Source organism: Lycium ferocissimum, chromosome 12, assembly GCF_029784015.1.
Source record: "Lycium ferocissimum isolate CSIRO_LF1 chromosome 12, AGI_CSIRO_Lferr_CH_V1, whole genome shotgun sequence".
NCBI lineage: Eukaryota > Viridiplantae > Streptophyta > Magnoliopsida > Solanales > Solanaceae > Lycium > Lycium ferocissimum.
The window spans coordinates 4,212,845-4,225,059 of NC_081353.1; positions in this window are offsets into that span (position 1 = coordinate 4,212,845).

Genomic DNA, 12,215 nt, shown 5'->3' on the forward strand with positions numbered 1-12,215 from the left:
TTCCTCGGCACTATTATATGAGATATGGATCTGGCTGTACGTTCCACAGCACTATCAGTTATATTATTTTTACAGAGTGCATTCATATTATACACCGCAGAATTGTCTTCAGTCATGTAGATACATTCAGACAGTCAGTTTGTTAATGAGTTTCAGATTCCTTTCATGATTCGTATTTATGTATGTTACTCTTATGCCTTGCATACTCAGTACATTGTCCGTACTGACTCCCCTATTGCTCGGTGGGCTGCGTTCATGCTCACAGGTATAAGTAGACAGACAGACGGTCCAGCTCCGTAGGACATTCATCCAGCGGTGGTCAGTGCGCTCCACTTGATCCGGAGCAGCAGTTTATTTTGGTATGCTACTTTTGAGATATAGATATGAATATGGGTATGACGGGCCCCTGTCCCATCCTTTCTATAGCTTTTAATCCCAGTAGAGGTCTGTACATAGTTATGTGTAGGTGACTTGTGACGTAGCCTTGTCGGCTCCTATTCTTTTGTATACAGGACATGTGACAGCCTAATCGGCTTGCGTTGTTGTCATCAGTATATATATGTGTATATATGCCTATGCACAGTTCATGATATTATTCTTCCATGAGTCAGTTTAATCCAGATTGAGTTTCTTGTGGGCCCTTATTATGTAGTATTATCCAGGTACGAGTATAGGAGTGTTTGGTCACTAGAGATCAGGCACTCATCGCTGTTCATCGGTTTGGGTCGTGACAATCAGTGTCTTCAGCACATTTTCAATCAGAGGGATCTCAATTTGAGGAAACGGAGATGGTTAGAGTTTCTCAAAGATTATGATATGACTATTCATTATTATCTGGGGAAGGCCAATATAGTAGCAGATGCCTTGAGTCGAAAGGCGGTGAGTATGGATAGCCTAGCATGATTACAGGTAGGGGAAAGACCTTTGCCTATAGATGTTCGGTCTTTGGGAAATAGTATGGTAAGACTTGATATTTCGGAACCTGGCATGGTTCTAGCTTGTGTAGAGGCACGGTCTTCTTTGTTGGAGAAGATTAGGGCCCAACAGTTTGATGATGCAAAGTTGTGTAATATTCAGGACAAAGTGCTAAAGGGAAAGGCTGTCCGACCCAAACCGAAGGGCTGCGATGCGAATTCGGGCCTTACTTGCCGAGCGCCAACATAACATACACGTTTGACCATATCAACATACATAGGTGGGCTGGAAGGGCCATCACACAACAACCTACTAACTTATAAAAGGTAATCTAATATAACCAACCAAAATGATATTCTCATGACCCAAACTTGAGGGACACGATGGGCACCCGAGCCATACTTGCCGAGCACCAACATGGCATACACTCATAATCTTAACAATATACATAGGTGGGCCGGAAGGTTTCCATCATACGATAACCTACTACTCGTGAAAGATACACTGAAAGGGATAAAGCCAAAAAGGGGCATATATACATAAATATACATCTAGACATGAAAGTACGAGCCAACAAGGCCGTCATGAACATCGGCACAACAAAATATAGTCCGACAATGCCATACAACATCTAAACACATGAAAACTATCTACAAGCCTCTAAGGAAGTACATGATCATCATAAGGTCGGGACAGGGCCCCCACTATACCCATGAGTACACAAAAATCATACCAAAATAAGACATCAACTCCGGGACAAGTGGAGTGCTCCAATACCAACGCTAAGCGAGGAAAACCTACTAATGCAAACCGTCACCCTATCAATTAGAAACTGCAAGCATGAAACACAGCATCCCCAGGCAAAAGGACGTCAGTACGAATAAAGTATCGAGTATGTAAGGCAGAAAATAACATAAATAAGATATGAAGATAACATAGGATAGGAAGATCAACCTGAACATCTGAAATGCCTCCGAGGGCCATGATATGCATAAGTATAGTATATATGCGTATATAACACCATCGTACATATATATGTATATATAACGACATCAACCCTCTGTGGGCATCATCATCAATATATAATTGATCGGTGGTGCGTATATAACGTACGTGGTAAACACACACACACAGATATATACATACATATATATATATATATATATATATATATATATATATATATATATATATATATATATATATATATATATATATATATATATATAGCTCCATCGAACCTCTGTGGGCATTATCTTTATAGTATCCTGTATATTATGTGCCTCAATAGGACTTAAGGATCATACATTTAGACATGCTTGAGCAATACTACAAGGAAGTGAACAACATAGACATCCTTAGCTACTAAGAGTGGATTCATTATGGAATGGCGTTTCGTTTACGTTCGGTTTCACTTTAGATCATGCCAAAAGAAGGAGGGTTAGCCTTAACATACCTCGATCTCCTCTTTTCCAAAATACTTCCAAAGCAGCCCATAATATAATAAGGTTTACAGTTAATGTTGTGAAGAGAGTTAATCGAATCTCTACGTTAGTAACTTATCTATATAAATTTGGACAAAGATCTCCCCAACAACTCTGCCTTCTTCCAACTCCACACGTCAACAGCAACACCCAGAGAAACATAACAAGTACAACATCAACATATATCAATAACAAATCATCAATATCTCACGATGAACGGCAAGCTCGGATTGGAATCCCATATAACCCATATCACCCCTTATGAATTTCTTAATTTAACTCAGTAGGATCGATAACAATATAACAAGTGCATTCATCAAGTATTCCAGCCTTATACCATACAAAAATAACAATAAAACAACCCATGAAACTCAACAATCCCAAATAGCATCTCTATTAACTAGTTCATGATTTCTTCAACCATCTACACCAACCAACACAAAAATAACCTTAAGCACAACCAATAAGATGATACGCTCACCTTGTACAACAACTGCAACTCAAAATCCAAGCTCCTCTTAGCTCACCATAACCCTTAATGCCACCACAATACGATAGAAGCTTTATTCTTCACCTAAATTAATCTCTAGTGCTGATCTTAGATGAAAACACTTAGTTTCAGTTTGAAACCTCCAAGAACTGTTAGAGAGGGTTTAGGAGAATATAGAGACAAAGTTTGGGGTTAAAATGATAAAAAATGACCCCTTAATCACATTTAAAACTTAACAAAGTCGGCACCGCCAAGATGTACAGCCCGTATTTCCATGTATGGTCCATATATTTGGACCATATCAAGTAATGGCCAAAATAAACTTTCTGGATAAGAGGTACGGTGGGCCCTGAAAGAAGTACATCTTGTCCCATTTTTCAATTTTTGACAAAACGTATTTTCTTCGACTCGTTCGACCCCGAAACCTTACGATACATACTTAACACTTGTTTAAAAACTTCCTTAGCCTTATAGAGGTTCCATGGCCTCTCCGGTCTTACATTAGTTTACTTATGACGAAACGACGGAAAAATAATTTCAAGTTATAACATCCTTCCCCGCTTAGGAACATTCGTTCTCGAATGTTGAGGCGCAGAGTGGCATTATTCTCAGTGGGTCTTAGGAGAATTTTGACAGAGTCACCCTTATAATTACGATAATCCGATTCCTTTTGACAAGCAGAAAAGTCCCAATCTTGCGTTACAAGGCCATACAATCCAACATATCCTATCATTCTATTTCATATGATAACGAACATAATTACACATGTCAAAAAGTTTACCTCGTGCAAAGGAAATTTTATTTCAGGTTATACAACATTCTCTCCTTGATCATCATCTTCGGGCGGGAATTGGTATGGATACATAGACTTCATTGCCTCTTCTGCCTCTTACGTGACCTCTTCAATATTTTATTGCGCCAAAGAACTTTCAAGGAGGCCACTTGTTTTGTCCTTAATTTGCAAACATGCCGGTCCAATATAGCTACTTGTACTTCCTCGTATTACAGGTCTTCTGTCACCTGTACATTGTCTATTGGCACTACGCGTGAAGGGTCTCCAATGCACTTCCTCATCATAGAAATATGGAAGACTGGGTGAACAGATCCTAACTCTGGAGGTAACTCCAATTCATAAGCTACCGACCTACTCGTCGAATGATATGATAGGGTCCGATGTATCTTAGGCTGAGCTTACCCTTCTTTTCGAATCTCATCACGCCTTTCATAGGAGAAATCTTCAGGAACACCCAATCATCGACATGTAATTCTAGGTTTTGTCGACGCACATCTGCATAGGGCCTTTGATGACTCTGAGCTGCCAATAATCGGTCCTGAATGACCTTGACTTACTCTATTCCTTGGTGCACCAAATCAGGTTCGAATAGCTCTGACTCTCTAACCTCGAACCACCCTATGAAAAATCTACACCTCCTCCTGTACAAGGCCTCATAAGGGGCCATCTTGATGCTGGCATGGTAGCTATTATATGCGAACTCAATAAGAGGTAGGTGATCATCCCAACTTCCTTTAAAGTCTAGCACACAAGCTTGTAACATGTCTTCGAGCATCTGAATAGTGCGCTCTGCTTGCTGTCCTTCTGTGGATGAAAAGATGTGCTAAGATTACCCTGTGTACCCAAACTTCTCTAAAAGGACCTCCAGTAGTTAGCTGTGATGATACGGGCACCTCTGTCAGCTATAATTGAAATAGGAATGCCATGCAATCGTATAATCTCCTTAATGTATAGCTTTGCATAATCCTCAGCCGTATATGTGGACGGGTAAGAAATGAGGTGACTTCGTCAATCTATCCATAATCACCCATATAGAATGATACTTGCAGTAAGAAGGAGGAAAACCTCTAACGAAATCCATGCTAATCATCTCCCATTTCCATATCGGTATCTCTATATTCTGCATTAGCCTATCGGGTTTACGTGCTCAATCTTCACCTATTGATAATTAGGATACTGGCTACGAACTCTGCAATATTTCTCTTTATATCACTCCACCAATACAGCTCCTTAATATCATGATACATTTTTTTTGCCCCTGGATGAATAGAATACCGTGAATAGCAAACCTCTGTCATAATCTTGTCTCGCAACCCTGCTGCATTTGGAACACACAATCGGCCCTATCTTAAGACCCCTTATTCATCAAGCTTAAAGGTTGTGGTGCTCTTCTTCTGAATGCATTCCTTGATTTTCCCTAAGATGGGATCCTTGTACCGATATTCTTTTTTCTCGAGTATAAGGGATGATTATGCAGTGTTTTGAACCACAATGCCCCCATTATCTAAGTCTATCAATCGGACTCCCAATCTAGCTAGTTGATGGAGCTCTTTAGTCAACTCTTTCTTCTCGACCTGCACCTTCACCTTGCTACCCATAAAATTTTGACTGAGCATATCTGCCACAGCATTAGCTTTACCAGGATGATATAAAATATCCACGTCATAGTCCTTTAATAATTCAAGCCACCTCATCTGTCTCAAATTCAACTCTTTCTATTTGAATATATATTGGAGACTCTTGTAGTCTGTGAAGATATCAACATGAACACCGTATAGATAATGCCGCCAAATCTTTAGGGCATAAACCATGGCTGCTGACTCCAAATCATGTGTCGGATAGTTCTTTTCATGCTTTCTTAGCTGCCTCAAAGCATAAGCAATTACCTTTCCATGCTGCATTAACACACATTCTAAGCCTTTACCCGAAGCATCACAATATACGACATAGCCTTCCGTGCCTTTTGGAAGAGTAAGAACAGGTGCTGCTGTCAATCGATTCTTCAACTCTCGGAAACATCATTCACAAGTATCGGACCACTAAAACTTGGCCCCTTTCTGAGTTAATTTCAACAATGGCACCGATATAGTAGCAAACCCTTCTACGAACTATCTGTAATAACCTGCTAATCCCAGAAAGCTATGAACCTCTAATGGAGTCATGGGTCTTGGCCAATTCTTTACAGTAACAGTCTTATGAGTATCAACCTTAATACCCTCATGAAATTATTTGACCGAGGAATGCCACTGAATTCAGCCAGAAATCACACTTGGAGAACTTGGCGTATAACTTTTGATCTTGTAGTATATGTAATACCCTCCGCAAATTATCTGCATGCTTTGCTTTTGAACGAGAATAAACCAGAATGTCATCAATAAATACAATCACGAACACATCCAAGAAGGAACCAAATACACTATTCATCAGGTCCATGAATGTTGCTGGATTGTTCGTCAGCCCAAGCAACATCACTAAGAACTCAAAGTACCTGTACCTCATTCTGAAAGCCGTCTTCAGAATATCCTTCTTCATACTCAACTGATGACAACCTGACCTTAAGTCAATCTTCGAAAAGCACTTAGCACTCTGTAACTGATCAAACAAGTCATCACTTCAAGGGAGGGGATATTTATTCTTGATGATAACCTTATTCAGCTGCCAGTAATGAATACACATGCGTAACAAGCCGTCTTTCTTTCATACGAAAAATACCGACGTACCCTAAGGTGAAGTGTTGGGCCTTATAAAACCCTTCTCCAATAAGTCTTTCAGTTGATCCTTCAATTCTGCCAGAACAATTCTATAAGGAGGAATAGATATCGGCTGAGCATCTCGCAAGACATCAATACCAAACTCAATCTACCTCTCTGGGAGAAGGCCTAGAAGTTCATCTAGAAATACATCAAAAAACTCATTAACCGCTGGAACTGATCGAAGGGTTGGTGGATCAGCCTTAGCATCTCTGACACTGAAAATATAGTAGATACATCCTTTAGAGATCATCTTCCATGCCTATAGGTTGGAAATAAACCTACTCTTAGGCGTTGAAGTATTACCCTTCCATTCAAGAACTGGCTCACATGGAAACAGGAATCGAACCATCTTTGTTCTACAATAAATATTAGCATAACAAGAGGCTAACTAGTCCATGCCCATAATGGCGTCAAAATCAACTATGTTGAACTAGATCAAATTCGCTGCGGTGTGGCGATTACAAATTATGACCACAGAATCTCTATAAACTCGTCTAGCTATCACCAGATCACCAACAGGTGTAGATACCACAAACGTTTTAATCAACTTGGTTTCTACCCCAAATTTCCCAGCAATAAAAGGAGTGACATATGATAAAGTAGAACCTAGGTCTATCAATGCATACACGTCATGAGAAGAAGCCGATAATATACCTGTGATGACATCGGGAGATGACTAAAGATCCTGTCGACCAGCTAACGCATAGATGTGGTTTTGAGGACCGCTTGAGCTAGATGCTCCACCTCTGCCTCTACCATGGCCGGCTATCATTTGAGAACCCTGTCCAGGAAGGCGTACGGATGATGTCGAAGCGGCTGCAGATCTACTAGGCTGAGCCATACCTCCACCACTCCTCATCGGACAATCACGCATGATACGGCCTGGATAACCACAAGAATAACAAACATCCGAACACTAACAACACTACCCGACATGCATCTTACCATACTAAGTACATCATGGCAAGGGCAACCTCATCTATCTAGAATCACCCCAATACTGAGAACCAGAAGCTCTAGAACTCTGGCCTGGTCCGGAATAAGTAGATCGGTTAAATCTCAGCCTTGGAAGCTGTGGAGGTGCACTAGCCTCTATATGGGCTAAATATTTAGGAAACTGTGATCTATGGCCACCCCGGGACTAGCCATAAGAACCTTCCGAGCTACCCCTTTTACTCTGACCCCTATCACAATCTCGGTCGGCCTGTTGTTGCTGCTTACGCTCCTCTAGACGCTGAGCATATGCCTGAATACGAGAAATATCCATACCCTCCTATAATGAGGCTGTCATGCACTCATTAATCAAGTGCGGCCAAAGTACGATCACAAATTGATATACTCGGTCATCTATCTCCACCACAATTGCGGGAGTATACCTAGCCAATGAATCAAATCGAAGACTATACTCCCGAACACTCATGTTTCCCTATCATAGGGAAAGAAATCTATCAACTCGAGCCTGCCGATTCTCTACTAGAAAATAATAATGGAGAAAGGCTTCCGAGAAATCCTGCCATACTGCTGGGGGTGCATTCGGCCCTCTGGACAGCTCCCAAGTCCCATACCACTGAACAGCGGTATCCCGCAATCAATAAGAAGCCAGCTCTACTGACTCAGTGTCAGAAGCATGCATCACCCTAAAAGTCCTATGCATCCTATCTATGAAGTTTTGCGGGTCCTCATCTGTTATATCCCGTATTTTGTGCGTTGGAATATTTTGAGCTAGTTGCAATAAGTTAAGGATAAGACTATTCCGGGATACGAGTTAAAGACTCTCAACCTCCGATTTTATTTTAAGGCATGAGTTGCTTGTGATTTTATTGGCATGGAATATTAAGAAAAATTTAGGGTTAAAAGTGAATTAAAGAAAGTTGTTAATTCATGAAACAAAAGGCCAAGTTGGCCGTGTAATGTGGTGGGCCATGGGCCACATGGAAGCTTTATATATGTGTGTATTAGATGACAATTGATCATATTCATCATCTTTTTCACCTTAGAACATTATAGAACCTTGGAGAAAAAAAAGGGCCATATTCGGCCATAGCATGCAAGATTTGAGGTCCAAAAATCTTGAACAAAAAAATATTTTCTTCTAGCAATTCAACCAATTAAAGGGTCCTTGTTAACGTAGAGTTGTTGTTGGAGTCAACAAGCTACTCGTTTTCATCATTTACAACTCTAGGCAACTTGTGGAGTTAAGTGGAAAAGGTAAGGTTTAATCCTTTTTTTATATGTTATGGATGGTTTGTACATGTTATAGTATGTGGAAATGAATGAACTTCATGAAAGTATGGGTGTTGGGTTGGAGCCGTGTAGGTGTGTTGTGTAGGAGTGATGAATTAATTGTATTTAGCATGTTTGGGTGTTGTTGTAATGTGTAGAAATGGATGTAAATCATGGAATTTGTGTGTTGAAGTGGTGGCGAAAACGGATCGCTTTTGTATGTCAAGGAATGAACTAATTTTATGTGGTACTTTGGTTGTTGTTGTCATGGATTCTATGATGATAATGAAAGTTTAATGATTCAAGTTGAAGTTGAAATCGTTGTTGGGCTGTTTTTGAAGCTAATGTAATTCTAATATAGTTTCTTGCATTTGTGAGAATAATGTTGCTAATGTGTAGATTGTTGGTGTAGTTCATGAGTTTGGAAGAAAGAAATGTGTTGTTGTTGTTCTTGTTGAATTGGGGAGGTTTCGGGTGGAGTATGTGTTGGTTGGGTTATTTTGAATATTGTGCGGATTGCTTGAAATGTTCTTGAATCTTGTTTGAATGATCTCGGATTAGTACTTGAACATGTGAGTGTTGATGTTGGCTTGAATGCATGCGGTTAAATTGAATGTAAATGGAATGTTGCCAAGAATGTAAAAAGAGTTACTAATGTTGGAATGCGTTTTGAATTGATTGTTGATGTTGCTAATATGATTGTTGGTATTGTTGTTGATGATTTGGCCGAGTTGAATTCTCGGGGTTGTTGAATTTATAGGGAAATGTTGCCCAAATTTACAGAGATAAAGTGCTAGTTTGGGATGGAATTCCTAAGTGCACGTAACTAATGTTAGTATTTAATGACGTTATTGTAGATCTTGGGAAGCCCGAGACTTAGGTTTGGATTAGCTTAGGAAACGCATTTGGGGTATGTAAAGCCTATTCTCTTTCTTTTGGCATGTATCTTAGTGGTAAAAGAGGCATGGCCCGAACTCGGGGTAACTCTATTCCTATGATCCGAGCATGTCTACAATTCTTATTCACCTCTTAATGTTGGCATTCTTAATGTAGTAGAATCATGGTCCTTATGTCTTTTGTATGATTGAATAATGAATGTTGCATAAAGAATTTTGTTCTTAAAAGATTCTGTAACTACGAACGACCGTAACTTTCACAGATGGGCTCGGATCGCTTCGAAACGTTCGTAGGAGATTTTATAATGAATAATGTCCCCAAACTTTCATAGGCGGGCTCAAATTGGTTTAATACTTATCCGTGGACCCCCGAGACTTTTTTGTGTTTGGTTCTAACGACTTTCTAAAAGAGCTTAGTGTGATTATCGTCGTAACCCCCGAGCGTCAATCACTTACTTATCTATCGAGTCTGTATTGATGATTATGTTCTTGATTTCCATAAGCTACTTCATATGGTTTTGATACGTATCTATGATTTCTAAAGTTATATTTGATATGTTCCCGAGTGACAGTCGGAGGAAACTTGAGTTGACTATTGTCTTGGTTTTTAAATGATGGTTCGTTTTGATTATTCTATTGAGTCTATAATGATGATTTATATGCATATGGTTACTTGCTACTCTGCTCGTGCATTCTGTTGTTACATCTTTCGCCGAGTCCCGGGCCGGTTATGTTATCGTGCGCACTATGCTATATTCTGAAGTATGATGTGTTCGAAGTATGATGTGTTACGAAGTATGATGTGATACGGAGCATGATGTGTTCAGAGATATGCAATATTCCGAAGTATGATGTGTTGTGGCGCCAAAGATGGAGTGGCGACCACGTTCTGTCCGCCGGGTCCCATTACGGACCGCATGTGATATATGATATGATAATATGATGACATGATGATATGATGATTCTATTTACCGAGTCCCTCACTGGAGGGCCGGGACACGTTATATATGCATTTGTACGTGATGATTATTTACTTATGCTTCTAAGTCCCATAATGAATTGAATATGATATTGACATACAAGATTTGTGTTTCCAAAGTAAGTATTTTGATACCCTGGATATTGTACGCATTTTAAATACTTTACTTTGGTTATACCCCCGTCCCTTTGTGTTTCATGCTTTACATACTCGATATATTCCATCTTGACCCCCTTTCTTCGGGGGCTGCGTTTCATGCCCGCAGGTACAGGTACTCATTTTGGTGATCCGCCAGCTTAGGACATCTACCCTGCTATCTTGGAGTGCTCCTTTATTCCGGAGCCTATATTGCGGTACAGACTCTTTTTGTTGTATATGTATATGTTTATTCAGGGGTACGGCGGGGCCCTATCCCGTCATATGATTTTGTTGTGACTCTTAGAGGTCTGTAGACATATATGTGGGTTGTGAATAGTTCTGTTCAGTTGTGCTCGTATGATTTGTGCTTTGGGCGGTCCCGCGCCATGGCGGCCTTATCGACTCGTTTGTATATATTTTGAGAGATGTTGTGATTTATGACAGCCTTGCTGGCTTCTGTGGTATATATTTGTACTTGCGACACTTTGGGGACAACGTCTGACCTTTATATAGGTATAAGCTACTTGCGTGCTGATTCAGGTTAATGTGTGTGTTTGGGTGCCCAGCTCGGGCACTAGTCACGGCCTACGGGGTTGGGTCGTGACATCATCTGCACTTGAATCCACCAGAATGCGGGGCATCCAAATTAATAAAATCTCATACCTTATAACCGCCTTGTCATCATGTCAGCACTTGTGCCTTGTGACGCTTTGGCTCGAGCTACTAATCGTGTCAACTCGAATCGTATCACGCATATCCTGATCGGGTGCATTAGGTGGAGGAACTGGGGGTACTACAGCCCCTCTAAGCTCCTCTAGAGCGGGCGGAGTACGAAGTATGAGATGGGGCCTCACTTTGAGACTCACTCTGGCCCATAGTAGTAGGTGACACCCAAACTGGTACCCTCATCAGCCATTGCATTGCCCTTCTGACTAGCTAACGCTTTTCTCGTCACAGGCATCGCTGTAATCAAAACACGTTATTAGAAAAATGAACTCTCACGACACAGCTCTATCGCACGATCTAGGATAAGAAGAAAGGATAACTATCATAAATGTCTCGCAGCTTCCTAGTTATAAATGTGATGCACACACCCATAAATAAGACATGGCTTGTAGACACCTTAGGGCAGACCTATTCGAATACCAAGTTTGTCACGACCCAAACTAGAGGGCTAAGACGGGTACTCGGGCTTTACTTGCCGAGCACAAACATGACATGCACTCATAATCATAACAATATACATAGGTGGGCTGGAAGGGCCTTCACAACCTACTACTTATGAAAGATAGACTGAAAGGGATCAAGCCAAAAAGAGGCCTATATACATACATATACATCTAGACATAAAAGTACAGGCTGACAAGGCCTTCATGAGCATCAGTACAAAAAAACACATACCGACAAGGCCATAAAACATCTAAATACATAAAAACTATCTACATGCCTCTAAGGAAGTACATGATCATCATAAGGTCGGGACAGAGCCCCGCCATACCCATATGTACACAAAAATCATACCAAAATGAACTAGTAACTCCGAC